This window comes from Choloepus didactylus, chromosome 5 (genome assembly GCF_015220235.1).
Source record: "Choloepus didactylus isolate mChoDid1 chromosome 5, mChoDid1.pri, whole genome shotgun sequence".
Taxonomy (NCBI): Eukaryota; Metazoa; Chordata; class Mammalia; order Pilosa; family Megalonychidae; genus Choloepus; species Choloepus didactylus.
Window position 1 is genome coordinate 32,699,874 of NC_051311.1, and position 23,822 is coordinate 32,723,695.

Consider the following 23,822-nt stretch of genomic DNA (forward strand, 5'->3'; position numbering starts at 1 on the left):
CCCGGCTTTCAGCTTTCAGCACAGCAGAGGTATATTAAAATCCGGAAGCTAAAATGCCTTTTTTAAGTAAGAAGAAAAGAGAGAAGGCACAGCCTGCTAGAAGGCCCCTGGATCCATAGTGATGTCAACATTATACATACAAGGAGTCCAGCTCACATGTCAAGAATATTTTGAAATATTTTTCAAAGTATTGTTTTTCAAAATAACCTAACTGATTCTAACAAGGGGAGTAGGGGTGGGGAGAGTATTAAGGAACGCAGGAGAAGGTGTGGAGCCCAGGTGCAACTTCTAGCAGAGGAAAGCAAGAGAGTTCTCACCTGGACACTCCAAGTCACTCTGCCTGGATTCTAGGTATAAGGATGTGTCCAGGACAGGGACTCTGGAGAAAGACTGGTCATTCTGGCTCCCCTATTGCCTAGGGAGAGACAGCTGTGGACAAGTGACTTAGGTCGTTTGTGCTCCAGTTTCCTCCTCTGCAAAATGGAAGTGATAAACAGTAACCATTAATAGGTAAACTTTAAATTACTTATTTAATGCATGTAAAGTGCTTAGAACCCTGCCTGGTGCAGTGAAAGTGCTTCGCAACTGTTAACTGTTATTCTAACACAACCTTTGTCACCTGCTACTGTCATTTCCCTGGGGGTTTTATAACTGGTTACTGTTCATTTACCCATGATTGACCTCTCAGTCAGGACTGCCTCATTTCCTGGCTCCTAAGTCAGGCCACTCACCTAGGCGCTATTGCATCAGGTGACATAAATGAACAAAACGAATAAAGGGGCCTGAGCTCTAACCTGTCAGTTGTCACCATTTGGGAACATGAGCTCAGTGTTGCCAAATGTTGTCACTTTTCAGTGGAAACCAGAAATCTAGATATTCATGTGAAATTACTTACTTTTGAAAAGTCTTGGGAAATAATCCAAATGTTAAAAAACAAAACAAATAAAAACATATGGGCCAAACGTACAAGCTGCCTCCTGGATCTAGCCCACCCTCTGTCTCTCTTCTACAGGGTGGCAAGCATCCTGGATTTGACAGGCTCTTACCTATGTAAATGAGAGCTAAACCTGCTGTTTCCTCACTTTTTTGGATCACCTAGAAAAAGTAGATTCCCTGTCCCAGGAAGGATGGTCACATAGACCTTAATTTAGGAGAAAAGTCCCCAGGGAGGGGGGTGTTTGCCAGCAAGTTGCTTTATGGATTTTTACTTCTTGATCAAGAAATATTTGAACTATTCCTAGTGGATTTAGATTTAGTGGATTGCTAAGAGAAATGTGACAGCTGGGGCACATCCTAATCTCTAAACTCATCCCCATCCCTTAGGGCTCCGGGGGAATCAGACTTGGGGGAATCCAAGGAGCCCCAGGTTACTGATTTTTTTGTCCTAATAGAGGGGTGGTGGAGGAGGGTGACTCAGGACTTGCAGGAAAGCCATATGCAGCAGTGGCTGCATCCAAAGTTCTGCTTCTCAAGTGTGCGTTTAATTGTCTGTGCAGTGGGAGATGCGCTGTTTGGAGCCAGGCAGCTTCTTGGGGATGGAACAAAGCATGGAGAGCTCAAATTTGAGACAGTGGGTTCATCATGTTTGCTGGTTAGAATGAATCGATTTTGGATTTACTCATTGGTGGGTGTATTAGTTTTCTCTAATATACCCACTTGCTATACTTGCTGTAACAAGTTACCCACAAACTTGGTGGTTTGACGCAACACAAATTTATTACCTTATGGTGAGTTTCTGGGGCTAAACTCAAGGGGTCAGCAGGACTGTGTTCCTTCTGGAGGTTCCAGGGGGAAAATCCATTTCCTTGCCTTTTCCAGCTTCTAGAGGCTGCTTGCATTATTTAGCTGGTGGCCTCTTCCTCATCTTCAAAGATTATTACTCCAATCTCTGCTCCTGTCATTACATCTTTTTCTGACTTTGGCCCTGTCACTTCCCTCTTATAAAGACACTTTAGATTACCCTCAGCCTGCCCAGATGATCCAGGGCAATCTCCCCATTTCAAGATCCTGAACTTACTCACATCTGCAAAACCCCCTTTACCATATTCACAGGCTCTGGGGATTGGGGTGTGGAAATCTTTGAGGGTGGGGTGTCTACGAAGGTAGTGCTCCAGTGGCAATGTCCTGAGAACTTCTCATCTCAGTCACTTGTTATAGTGACAAATTTGGATCTAGGGGCCAATAATTCACTTCTAGATGTCTGAACTTTAGACCAAATTCTCTCCAGACCAGTGTTTCTCACACCATGAGAATCATCTAGGAAGTTGTTTGAAAAGCAGAATTTTGGTCTCACCTAAGACCTATGGGATTAGCAGCTCCACAGGTGTGACTCAGAAATCTGTATTTTTTAACAAGCCCCTTGGATAATTCATATGCACACTAAAATTTGATAATCTCTATTCTGGAAAAATGAATGGTCCGCTAGGAAAATAGGAACTAGCAAAATTGAGGCCTTCCCCGACTCCCCATCTAAGTTTGCACCCCCCTGTCATTTTTGACCACATCACCTGTGTTTTTGTCTGTCTCCCCCCACTAGAATATGAGTCCCAGGAGAGGAAGCATCTTTCCTACTTCGCCCATGGGTGCAGCACCTAGTACCTGCTGTGGGTACCAATGAAGAGCTGGCCCTGATGTCTGACTGTGCCCAGTGGGGCAGCCCCGGGTGTGGGGACAAGGAGCTCACTGCAGGTGCCCTATAACAGTGCCGAACACCCACAACACTCCTTGAACACTGACTTGAAGAAATCTGGGGAAACAAAAATAGACTAGGATTTATATTTTGAGCTTTCTCAAAATCAGAATGCAAAGTAGAGACCCTCTTGTTTTTTTTTTCCAAGCTGCACTTATTGATACTGAAGCCCACCCTTCAAATATGTGCTTTCTCAGGGCCATGTGCAGTGAAAAGAGCCCTAGGTTGGGTCTAAGGGCAAGATTCTAGTTCTGATTCTGCTATTAAATAGCTGAGTAGCTTTGGGCAAATCTCACCACCCCTGTAGGCTTCCAGAATTGAAGGGCTTGGCTAGGATTCTCTCCAAGGTCCCTTCTGACTCTACAATTCCACCCAGGGATTACTCACTTTCACAAGTGGTCAGGCTGGGGGAATATTTCTAGACTAATTGAGCATTGCCCCCAATTCCACCCTCTCTGAGAAAGAGATTCCTTATTATTCACTTATTAAAACATGGCTTTAAATAGCACCTCAATTTGCTTCTTCACCCCTTCAAGTCAGGGTCTCCACGGAGAAGCAGTTGCCCATGGGAACATTTTCTAGTCCACATCCAAGAAAAGTCTGTCAGCAGCTGGAGCCTCCAGTCTCCTCCACAAGGGATGGAACCTGCTCCCATTTCATTTCCATGAGGTGGTGATTCTCACACTATGACAATTAAAAAGAAGGAAAAACCATTTGCATTTTTCCTGGGTGTTAATGACCTTCCAAACCAATGTTCAATTGTCTAGTTTAAAACAGTGGAGCGCACATTAGCATGAATAATTCACGAGTTCTTCTGCATTCAGAGTAAAAGCCTCATTTTTGACCTAGTTCATAAAGTTGAATCAGTTTATGTAATCTCTATATACACAAGGTTTTCCTTTTTTAAGGTATGTGATATTTTACTCAAAGGTACCATATCCTAAGTAAACTTAGTGTCAGGGTTTTGGGACTTAAATTGATGAAGCAGAGACCTAATTTGTTTTACGTAACCTGAAGCCTTAAATTTAATTAATTTTCCATCTTGGGCACAGGGGCACCTACTGGTTAGGTGAGATATGGCTCAAGTAGACATTGTAAATACACAGACAGGAGAAAGAAGCAGCAAGACCTGGGAGGTCAGAATGATTTCAGAGGGGTCTATGGCATTTGAGGCTGTGGGCTGGGTGTTGGGTGTGGGCTGGGTGTTGGGTCAAACTGATCAGCCACCAGAACTGAGAGAACTGTGGACTGAGAGTTGAAATGAGGCTAAAGTCTGGAACTCCTGTCAGCTGCAGTGCCCTTCTTCACCCAGATGCTTCAAATTCATAGACAAATAGTCTTATCTCCGCCAACCACATTGCTGGCACACTCCTGTTCCACAAAGCAGCTGTCTCTGCATTGGAATCATTTGTGTGCAAGGCTGAACGTGCCGAGTCCTGGGCCCCAGTCTGAAGTTATTAAAGCAGAATTTCTGGACTGGCTCTTGGGTGTCTACCTTTTTAAGCATACTCCTCAGATGATTCTTAAGCACATTGAACTGGGAGAATCTCTGCCATAAAATGAGAGATGCTTGTCTATATGTTACTTGTAGGGGGGCATATGAACTTTGCCCCCAATAGTCTTTTTCTATTTCTTCATCCACTAATCCAAGAATATGCACACACACACACACTCACTAAGTAACTACTACTATGGGTCAGACATTGTATTAGCTACCTGGTTTTCAGAGCTGAAGGAGTATTGATATTGAGGTACTCCTAGTTTCGAGTGGGCAATGGACAAGGAAAGCAGCAGTTACCCCATACTAATAAATGTCATGGTGGATCCACATCTGCTTTGGGAGCATGACTGAAAGATGTCTAACCCAGCATGGGGTTCTGGATTGCTGGAGGTGGAGGGAGGCATCTTTTTTACAAAGGTGTGTCTTCCTAAGAAAACTCAGTGTATAATTGCGTTCATGCCTCTATTGAAATAATAGTTAATTATGAAGAGGAACTAATGCATGGGGGTCTCAGATGTACTACACCCTTGGATGTGCATAGCTTCTTCAGGGATCTAATCTTCTTCATAAATGCCCCTCTACTCCAGGATTGCATGGGACTTAAAATGATTGATTATTTACAGTTCAGTCTTTCCAGTTTGAAGAGGGTTTATCAGGTAGGAATTTTCATCTACAAGTAACAGCCTCTTAATTTGCAATGGCTTAAACAAAGAGTTTTTTCCTCCTCTAGGAAGTCTGGAGGTAGGTGCTGCTGGCATTGCTTCAGCAGCTTGACCATGTCAAGGCAGTGTCTCCCTGGCTCTCAGCCTTCCCCTCAGTGTTCATCTCGTGATCTCAAACCAGTTGTTGCAGAGTCTGAGTTCAAGACAGAACAAAAAGGACAGATGGAGTGGTACCAGTTACATCTGTCCCTTTTAGAAGGAAATCAAAAGCTTTCCCCCAAACCCCAGTGGACTTCTGCTTCTGTCTCACTGGTGACTTAGACACCCCTAGCTGTGAGGGATGCTGGGAAAGTGAACATTTGGCCTTTTTAGGTTTTATAATAGAAGCAAGGGAGGGAGAAATAGGTTGGAAACAGGTGTTGGGTCATCCAACCAACCCAAAATGCCTGTCACAAATAGACTTCTCAACCCATATTTTTATTAAAAATTTCAAAGTTGAATTTTGTGATGAACACCTCACACCCACCATCCAGACTCACCCATTGGCATTTTACTATACTTGCTTTATCACGTATCTGTCCATCTCCAGGTAGACATTTTGAGGAAACATCTAGTCAATTCAAAGTTTAACCCTCTAATAATAAGGCTTTTATCCGCCCCCTGCCTCCTTCCTCACTGTGGGAGTCCACCTAAGTGATGAGTCCCTTTCTCTGCTGGTGCTGCTGCAGGGGGGCTAGCCTGTCCTCGTCTCGGAGGTTACCAGGAGCACATGACCTTGAGGCCCCCACTGACTCTTGACCCTGCCATTGTCCCTGATGCTACTGGGAACTCACAGGGGAGGGGGTCCTCTCACTGGTGCACACAGGAACTTCTTATCTGCTGCTTACCTCAAGCAGGTGTCATGGGAAGCCAGGAATCTGCCTCAGGCCGAGCTACCTTGTCCCTCACCCCCCACGGCTATATTACTGCATGTGCCAGGTTGGACACGACTGCCCATGGGGCTCCCCTGGCCCGATGCCTGGCTTCCCACACCTCCCTGCTGGTTTCCACGCACATGTCCTACGTCAGGATTGGGCCCCTACCCTGGAGTCCACTGCCTTTCCGCTCTCTTCCAGGTCCAGGCTCTCTTGCTTTCTGGAAGGGACTTCTCATGTCTTCCTTCTCCCTGGGCACAGTGAGCCTCATATTTTAGTCAGATATCTTCTCTACCCAATGGGAAAACAAACTCAAAAAACACCGTTTAAGTCACCAGGCATGGCTAGTGGTAAGAGAACCGTGAGATGCCCAGGGACTAGAAACAACTGAGGGTGACCATATGTTGTTTTACGATCCCAAAGTATCGTTGCTGTTGTATTAAATGTTCTGAGCAACCTCCATGTGACAGGCTTTACACAGAATGTCAGCCCAATTATCTAAGGTAATTCTCAGCCCGACATTAGATAGATCCTACAATTATTTTCATTTTAGAAAAAGGGACACTGAGGCACTGAAGGATCAATTAATTTGCCCAAGTTCACATAGTAATGCTGAGATTTAAGCCGGGCTGTTTCTAATTCCGGAGTGAAAGTGCTTATAACATTAAAGCCTGTAATGTTATTGCAGAGTATTATGATACAGTTGTGAGAGCAACTGCCTTCATACATATAGTAGGTGCTCAATTAACATTTTTGTTAGCTAGATGGATAGATAGAGAGATAGATAGCTGTCTGAGAGCCTTTTTGGAGGAAGTGGCATTGTAGAAGAAATTCATTCATTCTTTTCCTCATCAAGTTTTTTGTGCACCTTCAGTGTGCCAGGCCCTTTTTCCCACTGATGAGTATGCTATTATGTGCTTAGAAGGAGCTGAGCCAGAATTGACGCTCACATCGACACCACTATTCCTTCCACTCCCTTGCCCCTACCTGACCTAGAGTGACCCAGAGTTTTGAGTCCCTGATCTGATCACCTTTCTAAAGACTCACAGTGAAGTTTTCTCAAGCCAAATAATCAGACTCCCCCAGGTTCTCTGGTATCACACAGGGATGGGGGGAAGGGTGCTGCAGGAGGTGTCCAGTGGGAGAAGCATTTTAGCATTAGGTTTGGAGTGCCTGGTTGCTGCTCCCGGGGAGAGGGGAGGGCTGGGGCTCTCTGGCAGGTAATTGGGGCCAGATGCTTTCTGTGGCATGCTGGGGCAGGGGGGTGACGCAATCCCCACCTTAAGCATCTTTCCACTAGGCAGGACTGCAGATTGTTATTAATGTTGACAGCCACACAGTTTGACATCTCAATTTCCAAATGTCTCCTCTGTATTGTGGTTGATGGTATGTAAGAAGGGAGGGGTTTCTGCAGGGGCCACCAAACACCCCACAGCACCTAGCACTGTGCTGGGCACGAAGTGGGCCATCAAAAGTTTTGCTGAATTGAATTAAGAAAAAAAATCAGCCTCTGTCCAAAGAATAAAAATGCATGCAATGAGACTGAGAATTTGAATTATGCTTTACTGGAATAGAGCGCTCTCATTTAAAAACATTGTCCCATGCGAGTCTCACAACACACCTCAGCTTAAGAAAGGCTCTGAGAAGGCCTGAATAAAGACTTGCTTAACTTTGTTGAATCCACGTCTTCCATACTTATCTCAAATAGGTTTCTAGTCTTTTTCCTAGCACATTTCTTCTCACCTCTTCTTTCTTTTATATTTTCCTTCTCCCAACAGGGACTTTCACTGAACACAGTATTCCCCAAACTGTGTTCTGGAAATGTTAATACATGTTCCTCAAAAGAAAAAAAAGTCTTCAAATTCAGATCAAGATATTGTGGAGGCCCAAGAGGTGGGGCTTAGTGTTTTCTCAAATAATCTTTTACTGCTTTTTGATGGTTCTGGTAGGGGCGATGTTCAAATGCGTAAGTGTTGGTATGGCACAGGCACCCATCTATCCACATGGATGCTTATCCTAGAGCTGGAGCCGGTCATTGGAGTAATAGGAGAGCCATTAGAGTAACAGGAGAAGGGCCACTTGGGGACTGGAGCAATGCCTTTTTACCAGCATGGTGGTAGTGACTGTACACCTTGGATACTAACTCCTCAGAACACAGCTTGGGCCATGCTACTGGTGGTTTGCATACTGAATCATGAAGCTCAAAGGAAATGCAGCTCATTCACTTCCCTTCCCTTTCCATAGAATTCATCTTTAAAATTAAGGTGATGATGGCTCAGTTTACTTCAATTCTAAGAAGATACACTAAGTATCTGTAAATGCTCCTACTGCTCTATCCAGAATAACTGGGTAGACTACCCCATTCCCAATAAACCAGACAATGACCTCAGGTAATGGACCTTCCTATTTTCACTTTATGAATAGGAAAAATCAAGTATAGTCAGATAATACAGGACTCATGGAAGGGTCAATCTTGATATATTTTTGTTTGTTAATAACTCAGTTCCTTGTGGACACAATTATGATAATAATTATAATTGTGACACTTACTAAGCATTTACTATGTAGTAGACACCAACAGCATTTTACATAAAATGTTTAAGCCTCACAACTATCATACTATTACTGTCAATTTACAGACAAGGGTATTGGTGGTTTCAAGAATGTAAATAACTTGACTCCAGTTACATAACTGGTGGGTAGGATTCAAACCTAGGTCCTTAGGGTTCTAGAGTTGAAAATGCTAATGGCCATGTAACTTCCATCATTATCTCTGTTTATGTCAAAGCTGCTTGAAGCCAAAGGAACTAAGTTTCCCATACAAATATATATATTAGGTAGAGAATGAGAAAATAAGTGATGTGAATGTATTCGGTTTTCACTTCACATTTATTGTGCTTATTACTAATGAAAACAATGAGGATGACAGGCTGATGTGCTTTAGATTTGCGTCTCAAATGTTCCATGTCTGATCCCAACCCACTGTCCTGCTGGAAGGTTTCTGAGACTGCAGAAGTTGTGTCAGGGAGGATGGAGAGAAGAAGGTCAAGATCAGAGATAAAGAAAAGGAAGAAGGGATGGATATGGTATTGGAGGGTGTTCCAGTTTGCTAATGCTTCACTGGAGAATGGCCAGTGATGTCCGGAAAACCTCTGTTAGCTGGGAAGGCATGTGGCTGGCGTCTGCTCCAAGTTCTGGTTTCAAAATGGCTTTCTCCCAGGACGTTCCTCTCTAGGCTGCAGTTCCTCAAAAATGTCACTCTTAGTTGCACTTGGGATATTTATCCTCTCTCAACTTCTCTGGAGCAAGAGTCTGCTTTCAATGGCTGTCTGCAAAATGTCTCTCATCTGCAGCTCCTGTGCTTTCTTCAAGTGTCTCTCTTGGCTGTAGCTCCTCTTCAAAACATCACTCACAGCTGCACTGAGTTCCTTCTCTTTGAGTCAGCTCATTTATATGGCTCCACTGATCAAGGCCATTCAGGGTGGGGCCATGCCTCCATGGGAGTATCTCATCAGAGTCATCACCCACAGCTGGGTGGGGCACATTCCAAGCAAATCTAATCAGCACCAAAACGTCTGCCCCACAAGACTACATCAAAGATAATGGCGTTTGGCGGACACAATACATTCAAACTGGCACAGAGGGGAAAGAGGTATCCAGAATGTCATGATTTCAAAACCAGGAGAATGGTGGGGCTGTTGACAGATGAGGGATGAGATGCTGGTTGGGAAGAGAAAATCATGAGCAGAAATCTGAGCATGGTGAGCAGCAGCCCGGCTCGAGGAGTTGGCAGAGAACCAAGCGGTGCTGGGCCCTGGGGCAGAAGGTGTCAGTGGATGCTTCTGAGCCTTGGTTTGCTCAATGCGAGATGCCCTCAGAGTCATTCTGAGATGTGCACCTGTGGGATGATATGCTAATAAGAGAAATAGGGATGGGAACCAGGGAGAGAGAGATGTGAGGAGGATGACCTGTGGTTACCTGGTGGCAAATGCTCCAGGGAGTGAGTAAAGGATGCTGGGAAAGAGACCACTCTCTCCACCAAGCTATTTTTATTGTTAATGCAGGGCAAGGGGACCCTTTAGGTAACAGTTTAGTTTATAATCCCGGAATTTGTAAACACAGTGCTCTGGATTTATTGAGGCTTACTTGAACCAGGCTTGAGGCAGGTGGGCAGGGGGAGGCAGCCTTGCCCTAAGCCCTTACCATTTCACCCTGGTTTCATGGCACGCTTTAGCAGTTCTGACCCCAGATGCTGGCTCTGGACGGAAGCCCGTCTGTGTGGCTATTAGTCTTGGAGACGACTCTACCTGGGCCTTCTCAGCCCAGTGCCCCAGGGAAAATGGAGGAAAAGCTTTGCGTCTCTTTTCTTTGTAAGTAGAGATACCTCCCATCCCTGCAGATTTATTTTTTAAACCTTTCCATTGTCCCAAATTCCTGTGGTGCAGCTGCTGCCCCCTCAGCGAATTCTCCCCAAATGCTCTTCATCTCATCTCCCTGGCTTCTCAGAGCTTACTTCCCGCTTGGGAGCCAAGGAGTTTGGCTTTGATAAATATATCAGCTCTAACAACCGGGATTCAGGCCTCTTCTCAGATGAGTGGCAAAGCTGTCATAAAGTCCTTAGCGCTGAGCCTCGGAGAATTCAAGGGTAAGCCCTGGATATTTTTTAAAACTGGAGGCCTTACAGTAAAAAGGTATCTTCTTTTAAATGCAAGAAAATACCTTAGAAAATATCCTTTGTGTGGGTTTGCTGAGTTCCCTAGAGGCAGACCTAAGGTACCCTTACACGGTAAGTCCCATCCAAGGGCTCACCGGCTTCCTGCGACTTAACTGGTGCGGAGAGCTCTGGTTTCTCTGAAATGCATTTTGTATTTAGTTGCTTTGCTTGCTTGGAGCTTGGAGCTTTTGAAGGTGTGTGTGGGGGAGGGGCTGGGGGTAGAGGTGGGGGTGTTGGCCACACACCTTTGTGGCATGGAGCACATGGCCACCCTTATATTTCTCTCTCACCAGGCGGAGATCCTCTCATGCAAATCTGATTAGTGCTAATGGGATCAGGATGCACATCTCCACGTGTCCATATGGGAATAGATGCCCGTCCGCCCCAGCTCCACCCGCTCGCTCGCGGAGCCCAGGGCCCGGCCTTCTACCGAGATGGGGATGAGCCAGTTGGCAACGTCTGAGGACGGAGTTCATATCCGGTGAGCAGGAGCCCTGCCTTCGGTTGGTTCTGGTTCTGCCTGCAGGGCCCCAGAGCAGGTCTTGGATGCTGGCTGAGGAGGGAGCCGCTCAATGGGATGGTCTGAGGGCCACGGAGGCAATCCCTCCCCCCACCGTCCACCAGCCAGTTGCAAAAAGAGATCTGTAATTATTCTATCGGTGATTCATTGCTTTGGAAAGCAAACATTTTCAAATATGTAAGTGGCCCTCTAGGGGCAATTGAACCAACACTTTCAGTTCGCAAAGGAAGAAACAAAAGCTGAGCTAAACCAAGTGACTTCCTCAAGGTCCTTGGTGACTCAGTGGCAGAGTTTGGAGAAGAAGAAAATGTCGAGCCATGTTTAAAAAAAAAAAGCAAACACATAATCATATGTTAAATATAAAACTCATCGCAAACAATTTTTAAACCTATATAGAGTAGGCATTTACTCCTTATCTTCTATGAGCAGATTGGGAAGAGAACAAAATACAGGATTCATAACTCAGCCCTTACAGGGGAGAATCTGAGGGGCTCAGGTGCTCTACATGGCACCCAAGGGTCGAGAGGATACAGTGTAGCCCCCAGACTCATGGTCGAAAGAAGGGTTTAAAATGGAGGGAAGAAGGACCCAAGCACAAAGAATGCACAGCAGTGGCTCAGCTGCAGCAGAAAGGGTGAGGGGGCACAATGCATGAGACATGTGCGGTGGGAAAGACTGTGCTAGCCAGTGGGAGGTTTCAGAGATGCCGAAGCTCCTATAAAACTTCCTGAGTATGGTGGAGAAGATGCACCAACCAGATCCCTCTTCAGGGAAGGACTTGCTCTCCAGCTGTTTCAGGAGTGCTGTCAGGAGAGAGCTAGCAGCTCTCTGCTCGCCCAGGGTATGCCTCCGCTGCAGAGCCACCTGCCCAAGGACACGCCCGTCCCGAGGTGGCCCACATTCAGTGACCGATTCCAATGGGGTGTGAAAGCCCAGCCACTTTGGCCCATCCCAGGGCACTCTAACAGGCTACATCCATAACGGAGCTACCCGTGGAGGTGGCCAAGGCTTAGTCAGGCCTGCATCACACATCGACGTCTTCCTCTGCCCAATCCTGCTTCAAACCCCAGTTCCTCTGGCCCAAACTCCATCTCAGCATCAGCAACAAAGGAAGAGTCAGGACTCAAAAGAGGCGGCAGGATTTATAAGGGCGAATAACCAGGGCAGGAGCGAGAGGGCAGGGCTGGCATAACAGACAGCCATGGTGGACTGGCTAAAGGTTCAGGGGTAGGAGTCGAGTTGGGCATGTTCATGAATAGTAAGGGCTCGTCCACAGCAGGGAGTGGAGGGTAAGGGTCAGTGGCTAGGAAGCCTGGACAAGACTGAGAATCGATTTTTAAGCTAAAAATGACAGGCGATGCTTTAGGGAGGCAGATGGATTTGGGGGTTAAGGGGAGAGATGAAAGGCAGGTAGTGCGTGTATAACTCACGCTCCACCCCTGGAGCCCGTAGCGTATCTGCGCTGGGTGCAAGCGAGGGGTCAGCCGGCCGCGAACAGAAGAGGTCAGAGAAGGACGCTACGCTGCCCTACGCTTCAGCACAGGGTTTTCTGACTTCGACAAGCACGACCCTTTAATGTGCTGAATAAGCTGTCGGTAATGAAAATGTGTCCTTTTGGCACCAAGGCATCTGCCAACAGCATTAAGCAAACGTGCACCATCTATTGAGCCTGGCATTAGGTCTGAGGAGGAAGGGTAGGTGACACAAGGCTGGGTGGAAAGACACCAAACCTCGGGCGGGAGAGGCAAATTGCCGGAAGTTTTTATTCTCCTGAACATACATATAAATATTTTAACTATCGCTAATACACATAAAGAGCCTGCATATTAATAAGAGGAAAACAAACGACCAAGAGAAAAAAAAAAATGAGGAAAGGATATGTAAAGCTAATTTCACAGGAGAGGAAATTCAGATCAAAGCAAACATCTGTAAAGATGCTCCAGCTCACCAGTAATCAAGGCAATGCAAATTGAAGTAATGAGGAGATGCCACTTTTTACCCGGTAGGTTGACAAACACTAAAGAGAGCCATATTGCACTAACTGATGTTAAGAAATTAATGTTAATTTTTAAAGCATGAAAACCACATAGCAGCTATGTTTTTAAAGTGTTTATTCCTTAGAAATACATATTGGTATATATGGGTAAAACGATATTTTGTCTAGAAGGTTTAGGGGGATAGTGGAGGTTTTGGAGGATAAGAGATACTATTAACCTACCTTTATCTTTACATTTTGTGCATTGCTTCATTTGTTACAATAAGCATGCGTTACCTTTGTAATTGAAAATAATAAATGGCAATTGTTTGAGAATCAAAAGGAAAAAAATTAGAAAGAGAAAAGAGAGAAATGGAAAATAAATAATTCTGGGCCATTATATCACATGTATCAAGAGACTGGATTCAACTGAGGTTACAAATTTCCAAAAATTTTGAAAGCCTATGTAAAACTACCTTAGTTTTTTTTTAAATTGGTATAAGAAATAGAGATTTGGAGAAAAAAGTGCAGAGTTTTTATTTCTTTTATTGATGCTTCTTTCAGAGATAGTCTCTATCAGTCACTCCAGGAACATTCGCTGTATTATTTGTAAGTTGGTTTTCTCACAAAATTACCTTATTTTATCTTTCAATAAAGTAGGACATTTTCTTTTAGTTCCTTAGGGACTCTCGAGGTCACAAGCTCAAGAAGACTCTAGGTCCAAATTGTAGACCCTTGGACAGATTCTTACTCCTTTTGCCTTAGAACTTTTTGAACTAAACAAGTCAGTAGGTCTGTTACTTCTCATCTCTCTGGGAACAGATTCTAACACTGTCCGTGCTCCCACAGTGTCCTCGGAGGCCTAGTCAGGAGTGGGAGGTCAGGATTCCTCCACTAACCTCTGGAACAAAACAGAGAGAAGTTGCCCACAATGGAGACAGGACTGAACACACCTTCCTTCCCTGGCGAGAAGTGACAGGACCCTGGAGGCTCTTTCATTTGATATCAGTTACCGCTCAGCCTTTCCTCTTTGTTCAGGCACTTTGGTAGGACACTCTGATTTCTCATTTAAGAAATCCTTTTAGTGCATAATTTTTTGAAATAATTCTATGAAAATAAAGACTGAGACACAGTATAGAACTGCCACATGATAAGCATTAAAATCAACTTCAATTTTTCTTTTTTTAAAACATAAACATCTTAGGGAGAAAAAGAAGGGAGAAGAAGAGATTTTTTCATTTATTTCTAAGCGTTTATCTCTAGTTTTAGACTCAGTTTTATCCATGGTTTGTTGGTTATTCTCCAGAATTAATTACGCAGTGAATTTGGTCTTCTTTTTTATTGAGGAGTCCCTTAAATGAAACCTCTCAGTTGCTGTGAAAAAAAAATATCGAGGTAACTCTGGTCATTGCTATCCATTGTAGTCACTGGGAAGTAAGCTACACGAGGGCAGAGACTTTTGTCTGTTTTGTTCACTGCTGTATCCACAGTGATTAGCTGAGGTCCCCAGTAAACTTTTCTTGACTGAGTGAATGAACAACGAATAATTAACAATAACAATAATGAATGTATTGATAATTTATTAACAATGATAATGCCATATGGCTCATTCTTTCATTTATTCATCTAGGGATGAGATTTTATTTGTCTTGTTCATCCCTGTATCTCCAGCATCTAGCACAGCACTTGGCACATGATAGGTACTCATTAATATCTGTTGATTGAATGAACATTGTGCATAAAAGCTATGATCCCTGACTGCAATCCACTCATAGTCCAGGTGGGCTCCTCTAGCATCTTGAAGGAGAAGAAGCAAAAGGACAATCTCTGCTCAACATGGTACCTAGTGTTTGTTTTCATATAACCTTGCCTAGAATTTTAACTGCTCTGGAGGTAGATCCTTCCTTCAGATTGCAGGGTTCCTGGTGAGGGTTGCAGAGCTGGGGCTCCCGGAGTCATCCAAGGAGGGTGGCAGGGCCCGTCCCCACTGTCCTGGTACCCCATCTTACCTGTGCTCCAGAGGAACATGCCATCACATCCTCCCAGCCTATCATCATCTCCTCTGTTTCCATTATCCAGGGAGTTCTCTGAGTCATTCTGATCCTCCCTTCATCTTAAGGCCCATATTATAGAATAGTCACAGCTGTCATTTGGTGCCTGGCTACGATGTGCCAGGCGGGACACATAAATGACCTATCAGCCTTTTATCAACCCTTCAGGGTCTGTGTTATTATGGGAAGAGTGAAAGTCAGAGAGGTTAAATTTGGCCCCCCAGATGCTTTAGGGTGTCCCATGAGCCTTTGTCACAGTCCATTTTCTTCTCTGCCTAATTCTGCTTCCTTCTCCTCCCTCCCCTGGGAATTGATCCTGCGATTGCTCCCTGATAGACTGATCATCTTCACGGCAAAGTCTGCTGCTTGGGAGCATCCACTAAGCAGCCCTCCTCCCCGTCTGCACGGTGACTGCTGCAGCTCACCCCATCACTAGTTCCTGGACAGTGCAGGAGCCTTCTCGTTGGCCTCCCCACCTCCAGCCTGGCTTCCTTCCTGCAGCCAGAAGGACTTTCTAAAATATAAATGTCCTTAGGCACAAAGCCCTCCGAGGTGCCCCAGAGCCTGCAGAATAAAACCCCAACCCCTCAGAACAGCTGGCGAAGCCTGTCAGTGCCATCCCTTGCCTCCTGCCCCCCTCGCCTCCACCACCATGCCCCTGGGCTGCAGCTGCTTGTGACCCCTGTGGTTCCTGAGCTCCCTGCCTCTCACCCCTCTGTGATTTTGTATGTGGACTTCCCTCTGCCCCAAATGCCCTTTCTTGCCTTCTCCATTAGGTGGCCACCCCATGGCCCCTCCTCGGGAAGGTTTCTTGTGCCTCCAGGAGAGTGAGGATAGCAGCTTCCTCCTGTGTGTGCTTCTGTTACAGCCTTTAATTACATGATAAAGCAATTACTCATTTCCACATCTGCGTCTGCCACCAGGTGCTGAGGTTCTCCAGCGCAGGGATGATGTCTGACTCATCTTGGTGTCCCCAACCCTAACACAACACTCAAAACATGAGTGGAATCGATGCTGAGAATATTGAGCTGTTGCTATCTGCAGAAATAGTAATATCTCCTAGGGATAAGGTGTGAGACAGTGAAACTAGGATTGGATTTGGCATTGGAAGACCTGGATTTGGATTCTGGTTCTCCCGTTTGCTAGCTGTGTGGCCTTAGACAACTCACTCAGCCCCTGTGAGCCTCAGTTTCCTCGAGTGCTACAGGATGAGGGTAATTACACCCCCAGCTTATTCTGGGAATCAAAGGAAGGATGCATTGAGAGATTTTTTTCAGGCTGTAAGACTCTAAAAGGCCTAAATACTTATCATTTACTTTTCAAAAAAATATTCTACCTTGTTCCAGAAAGAATTCAAGTCACTCTCATTTGCGTCACCCTTTTAACATTTCAAAATCTTGTGCAGGTATTAGCACATTTGATTTGTGTCCCACTCCTGTGACACAGGCACGTATTATCACCCCATTTGACAGGTGAGTAAGATCTGGAAGGGATAAGCAACTTGGTCAAGCCTCAAAACTTACTGGGGGCAGAATGAGGCTAGGCCCAGGACACCTCATTCCTTGTGCTGGTTACTTTGATTTCTGCATGGCAAGGGTTCCAATGGAGTTCTAATCTGCATTCTTGTAATACTAATTATAATGGCTTACTTTGATTGGGCACTTCTATGTAGCAGGCACTCTGTTAAGCCCAATGCTCATATTATTTCATTTAATCCTTACAACAGCCTTATCAGATAGATACTATTATTATCATCCCCATTTCACAGATGAGAAAACTGATGCTTAGAGAGATGAAGTAACGCACCAGTGCCACACTGTGAGTAGGATGCAGGGCAGCATTCAACCTCAGGACATTGGTCACTCTGTATGCTCTGGATGGCCGGAATGGGTTTCTAGCAATCCGGTTTGGGTGGTGGCTCCGTGATCCACATCAGATGAGTGGGAATGAACTTTGGGACTGATGTTTGGGTTTAAGATTGTCACCTAAGGGGAGGGACTAAAGCAACCCCTGACATGTCAGGTCAAGCTTTATGAGGGCTGGAACCTGACTCTGTGGGGGCTGAGCCCTGAGGGGTCTCGGTGGTGGTGGGTTCAGGAGTGGGCAGGCACTTTGGGGTAGAATTACTATGTGAGCCTTCATGGAAGTCTCCTTTACCGCCCCTTCTCAGGGAAGCTCACGTCCAGTTCCCTAAGAGAGGGGGCTGTGGGAAACTGGGGAAGCAGGGTCACCTCAGGACCCCATTGGGAGCCCTAGCACTGGTAAGGAGAAATGCTGAACCCTGTCCCAGGGAGAAGCACATAGGGGGCAGCAGGCAAGGCCTGAGAGGACATTGGTGGAGCTCACAGTTGAAGGTGAAGATGCAACTCATAGGCACTGGACAAATTTCATGTTCATTATTGAAGAATCAGTGTACTAAAGGGGATTCTTGGCCAGAGAAATGGAGACTTGGGGTTCTCTGGGGTCTTGGCAGTTATGCATGTAGTAGGCAAAATAATGCTTCCTCCCCCAAAGAGGTCACATCCTAATCCCCAGAACTGTGTGAATCTATTCTTTCTCTGGCAAAAGAGACTTTGCAGATGTAATCAAGAATTTTGAGAAGGGGAGATTATCTCAGTTTATCTGTGTGAGCCCAATCTAATTGCACAAACCCTTAAAAGCAAAGAACCTTTCCCTGCTATGGTCAGATGAAGATGTGATATGGAAAATGGGTCAGAGAGATGCAACTTTGCTGGCTTTGAAAGTGGAGAAAGGGGCCATGAGCCAAGGAATGTGGTGGCCACTAGAAGATGGAATAGACAAGGAATCAGATTCTCCCCTCCAGCCTCCAAGAAGGAGCTCAGCCCTGCTGACACCTTGATTTTAGTCTAGCGAGATCCATGTCAGATTTCTTACTTCCAGAACTGTAAGATTAAAAATTTGTGTTATTTTAAGCTACTACATTTGCAGTAATTTATTACAGCAGCATAGAAAATGAATACAATGTGCAACCAGGCTTAAAGCAAAGGACTGTTTTCCTTTCCACCTTCCCCCAGGCTGGCAGGGTTCAAAGAAGCAAGGGTTGCATTATTATTCATGGTAATTACATGAGGAAGGGAATCAAGTTAGAAATTCAATCTCTCCTGGGGCCATGTCACTTAAAACAATTATCACCCTTCCCCTGGAACAGGTGAGCAGAGCTGGGTTACCCATTCAAATCTCTCCAGCCAGGTCCAGGCAGGGGTTCAAGGAGAGATACAATCTATGCAATTTCCTCCCCATGGTGCAATGCTGGTAAATCATTGGCCAGGGGAAGTGGGGAGGAAGAAGGGAGACCTGGGGTCCTGGCCAGCCTCAGCTCTGAGGACTTCTGTGACTTAGGCAAGTCACATACTCTGAGTCTTGGGATCTGCCTCTGTAGAACAGCGATGCCTACTTTACAGGGTTGTTGTGAGGCTCAAATGAAACAATGTCTGGAACCAAACCAAGTACAGCCACCCGGATCCATGGGGAGTTCTGCATGGCAGAGGGGAGCGTAGTCTGGATGTGGGGGGCACCCTAGCTGAGCAGACAGAAAGGAGGGCCAGGTCCCCGGGTGCTGGCCCTCCTTGTCTCTGAGAACGCCCAGCACGTGGGGGCAAGGCTGATCCTGGGTTTCCCTCCAGGCGGTGAGCCAGAGGGAAGAGCAGGAAAGTGGTTCAGGGAGGATCGGAATGTGTGGCCAGCTGTAAAACGAGTAAGCCCAACATGCCACAATCCAGGTTCAAGGTTTAAAGAGATTTGGGGCCCCAGATGCCAGTAGAGCAGAGCAAATCTCAGTGGCTATGAGAATCCTCCCAAACGCCCATATAGCTCCTAGTTTCTCCAAAAGACCAGCTCCCAAGAACATGGGGCTCAGGGGATTTGACTAGGAGACTAGGAAATCTGTATTATAGGACACCACTTCCTAAGAAAAGAAAGGTGTGTGGGCACATGCTTCCAGCCATCCTAACACCATCTGGAAGCCCCTGAGCTGCCAGGACTGAAGCTCATAAAGTATTACCCCATGGCTCCAAGCATGGGTTTCTTTCTTGATCTTTTCAAATTAAAAACCTGCATTATTAGGACTCTGCTTTCCTATTCAGCTCCCGGCTGCCCTGTGCTGGGTGCTGAACAAACGCAAAGTCAGGTAAAGGTCTTGCAGTGCTCCAGCCAGGGAAGCCTCAGACTGCCGGCCTGCCTGCCTGCCAAGAGCCCCGGAGCCTGAGAGCTGAGCCAAGGGGGCACCATGCTGCAGAAGGCCTGGGCCAGGTGGGTGCATAGAGGTGGGGTAGGGTGGTTGGGGATGGAGCTGCCTTTGTTCAATCCACAGCAGGCCTCTGAGGCTGGGACTCACCCCCGGATGCATGGTGGCTCATGTTTGGAGCAGGCTATGAAGTATACTTGGCAGATCCATACCCATCTGGCTATTTAACTCTTGCAACAATGAAGTGACAGTGGGTTGGTTATTATTGTCTCATTTTGTAGAGGAGGAATCAGAGGCTGGGGCAAGTTGAGTGACTTGCTGGAGAGGGCACTGCCAATAAGTGGCAATGGCAGGACTTGAATTTTGTCTTCTACTCTGCATCAAAACTACGAATCTATGTGATTTCCCAATATTTCTTTACTAACTGGGCCATTCTGTTTTCCTCCTTAATAATTTTTATTGAAGCATGACATGATACAATAAAGTGCACAAATCTTAAGCATACAGCTTAAAGAATTTTTGCACATGTACCCATTTAACCAGGACCCAGACCAAGATCCAGACTGTTATCAGCACTGCAGAAAGTTCCCTATGCCCCTTGCAGCCCATCCCTACCCCAAAAGTAGTCTGATTTCTGTCACCATAAATTAGTTTTGAGTTGGACTGTTCTTCAGCATAACAGTCAGCAGTTTTCTAGGGGATTGTATATAGGGGAATGGGGAAATCCTTCCTCCACCACCCAAATAATCTCCTACCATGGGTGCCATGGTTTGAAATTTCACTATTAGAGACTCATTCCTTGGGGATGAGTTTTCTTTTACTCCTAGGAGGAATAGCAGATTAAGAACATCTACACTAAGGTGTTAACAGCTATTGATTTCTGAGGGAAGCTGGGTCTAAGCAAGGAGAAGGTGGGGTGGGGCCGAAAGAGGAGCCTCCGAAAGAGGAGCCGCTGGAAGGAGGAATGGAGACAGCCAAAAATAAACCTCTCCAACTTCAGACTGAGCCAGAGCCAGCCCTTCAACTAAGAAGAGATGCCAGCAGAGCTCCAGTGAACCAACACTGCTCCCACACCCCGTCCCCTGATCCTGAGCTCTTGGGAATGTGCACTTCGACTAGAGGCCCGCAGCTGCCTGGGGACCCCCAGCATGGAGAAATCCCACCTGCCCCTCTTGGCAGGCTTTATGATGTGGGTTGTAAGAGTCCAACTAGAATCCTTCGACCAATGGAAATCTGTCCCAAGACCACGGACAGCGTCACAGACCCCACACACCTCAGCAGTGCGTGCTGAGGGGAGGTGGCAGAGGCAGCCTCAATTCTGCTCCCCACAGGGAAATGGCTGGAAGCAGCGAATGTAGCGTGTCTTCCTGAACCGGAGCTGGGCAGGTGGACGTGAAGGCACTTCTTGGGACAGCTCGTGCTCATATTAGACCCCTGTGGCTTCCTCTGCTTGCCCGTAGGATGTCTCAAAATATGTACACCTTGGCATGTATTTCTTTATAAAAGCAATACAGAGACATTTTGGTAACATGTTGCTATGTAAGAATTTACAGTTAGCTAGAAAAATAAAGAAATGAAGAATTATCCCTGTAGCAAAGAGTGGTTAACATCAGGGACTCTGGATCCAGACAGTTTGGATTTGAATCCCATCTCTTCCACTTACTAGCTGTATAACCTTGAGCAAGTGTCTTAACCTCTCTGTGCCTCATGTTCCTCATCTTAAAAATGGGGCTAAATAATAGCTCCTACCTTATAGGATTATTTTGAGGATTAAATTAAATGATCTGTAACAAATGATTAAATCTGTAATCACTTAACACAGTGCCTGGAACACAGTGGAATGCTAAATAAGTGTTTGTTAAATAAGATGAAATAAATGCCACTATCATAACATCATCAAAGCACTTTGATGCATTTCTCTTTGTTTTTTTTCCTATACATATTATTGGTATTTTTTTTTACATACATAATTGCTGTGCAGTTTCAGCTGGATATGGCAGTAGTTTCCACCCTCAAACAATTTCTCAAGCTGTCCTGAGGTACCCAGTTTTGCAGGGTGCTTTCGAGAACAAAGAATAGGAATTAGGTATGGTCCTTGCCCTCAGAGAGTTTAGTCTATCTGGGGGAGACAAGAATGATGCACGTGACTCAGGAACAGCAACAACAAAATACAGAGTGGTCTGTAGTTCCGTGTTAAATGGTGTTAAGTGAGGGGGTGGCTGAAGAATGAATGACAATGGCTCTCTCTTTAATGGATGCTTTCTGTGCTGGGCAGGCACCCAGCAGTTGGCACTACCGTTTCACTTATGAGGAAGTCAAGGCTCAGGAAAGTGACTTAGGACATGCAGCTCATTAAGGGTGGATCCAGGCTCTGTCCCACTCCACAGCCTTGCTCTTAACCCTGGCCTGGGAAGCAACATGAAACTGGGGATCCCCCAGATGAAAGGACCTGCGCAGGGAAAGGGAGTCAGGTGTGGGCTCACAGGGGTAGTCTAATCGGAGTCCAGAGTATGCTGGAAGTTAAAATTCTGCTGGACAACTGGAACTGGACTTGCAGGATGCAAGCAGGGAGTTATTGAAGGTGTTTGAGTGAAGAATTCACTTGGTGGAAGTAGAGCTTTAGGAAGGTCCTTTGGGCAGTTCTGAGGAGGGGTGATAAGAGCAAGGAATGAGTCTGGGGTCCTGAAACCAGTCCAGGCACACAGGGTTGAGCTGGACCTCAGCAAACAGACTTGCCATGGTAGAGAAGTTTCGGGCCATGGACCTCCCGCCTCCCACAAGGAAGTGGCCAGTGGCTAGCTGTGGGAATGGGCCGAACCTTCCTGTGGTAGTTAGCAAATGACACCTCATTGGCCCAAGGGGAAAGAGATTTCAGACAAAGGGAAAGTCCTCTGTGAGGCTTAGATGCTAAAATCATACAAGAGCTCGGAAAAGCAGCAGCTTAATTCTCTTGAAATAAATTGTAAATAAAGTGTAAGTTAGTGCAGTTTTTTAAAAAGGAAGTCTTGTTTGGTATTTTTTTTAAAATGGACTCTTCATGTTTTCCCTTAAAAAAATTAAAACAGCAATTTCCTGATAGGAGAGAAGCTGGGGAATGACTTGGGAAAATTCCTCCCAGATGGTGGGGCGCTGGGCTGCCAGGAACACAACCCCTCCCTGGCAGACGTCAGAGGCCAGGATGCTTACCTGCTGCCAATGCCTCTGCTAAGGACTCTTTATTATTATTCCTGTGTGTAGGTTAAACCCCATTTCCCTGGACCACTATAGCCATACCTTGAGTGTGTCTTTGCTAATATGATCAGCAAGGAGTCGGGGTATGGGGGGAGGAGAGGAGCAGAGTGCCTGGTACTGGCATGTGGTCAGCATTCAACAGCCCTTGATGAACAAATGAATGAAAATTAGGAGTGAAGGCAAGATGAAAAGGGAGAAATAGGAAGCATTAGGGGAAAGATCTGCCAGCAATGATGGCAGCTGTGAAAACTCCCACCAAAATGGCACAAATGACCTCTGATTAGCAAACAGGCTATAGCACACACATATACTCATGCAACACAACTGAACACCTCCAGCTCATATACCAACTGATTTCTGATCGAGCAGAGGCCCGTTCACCCACTGCACAGCCCTGAACCAAAGGCCATTCTTTGCTACCACCAGAAGCATGGAAGAGTAATGCATCAGCTTATGAAGTCTAGGCACCTCTGGGCTGCATTCCAGGCCTGTTTATTCAACTGCCACGTGGAGAAAATAATAGCCACCTTCATGGAATTGCTCTGGGGATAAAATAAGGGGTGGGGAGGCCCTTTAAAAAAGCATAAGGCGCCCTACAAGGTGTTGCTATTGCAAAGACTGGATGCCTTTATTAGGCACCTCCCATCTTCCGTGAATTGACAAATGCTGCTCAAGTGGGGAGGGGTGTCGCCTAGATAATGTGGGCTCCCCAATCTGTCAGAGCCAGCAGTCCTGCAGTTTCTCAGAAAATTGTGTCAGATTCCACAGTCCTTCCACCCCACCTCAAGTGTAAGGGGCTGAGCCAGCCTGGATCTCCAGCCCGCGCTGACCTCACCTCCCCAGCACCCCGCGGGTGGGCAAACAAAGAAGCCTCCCGCCTCCTGTACACTCTGCCACATCTTTCTCCTTCCTCCTCTCTCTGACCCTTCCCTCTGCCTTGTCATTCCTCCCTGCTGCCTCCCTTGCCTTTGTCGTGGCCTCTCTCCATCTGTCTAGTCCGCCGTGATCTCTGCACCACAGATCTCTGAAACTGTATGAAGTTATGTGCTTGAGAAGCTGACAGCAGCCTCCGGGCTAAACTTTTGATCCGCCTGTATGCTGACATCTTCAAAACAGAACGGATTTCCGGATCTCCCTGTTCCCTTAGTTGGTGGTGGCAGATCTCCTGCAGGGGTGTGGTAGAGACAGTAAATGTCGGGATGTAAGTACATAAAGAAATAGGAACGTCAGAGTTGTCACGCTGAGTCAGTTCTGTGGTCCACGCAGCCGAGCCGGCTGGCCCTGGCAGGGACGTTGCAGGAAGTTTTGGGCCAGGCCTGGTACTCTCTCTAACAGAAGCCTCTAAAGGTTGGAAACAAGGC

The 23,822-nt window shown here is 46.1% G+C and overlaps 1 pseudogene; it reads right to left on the reverse strand.

Annotated features, from left to right (window-relative positions):
- Positions 1 to 9,538: 9,538 nt before the first annotated feature.
- Positions 9,539 to 23,822, reverse strand: part of LOC119535228 — a 57,409-nt pseudogene continuing 43,125 nt past the window's right edge.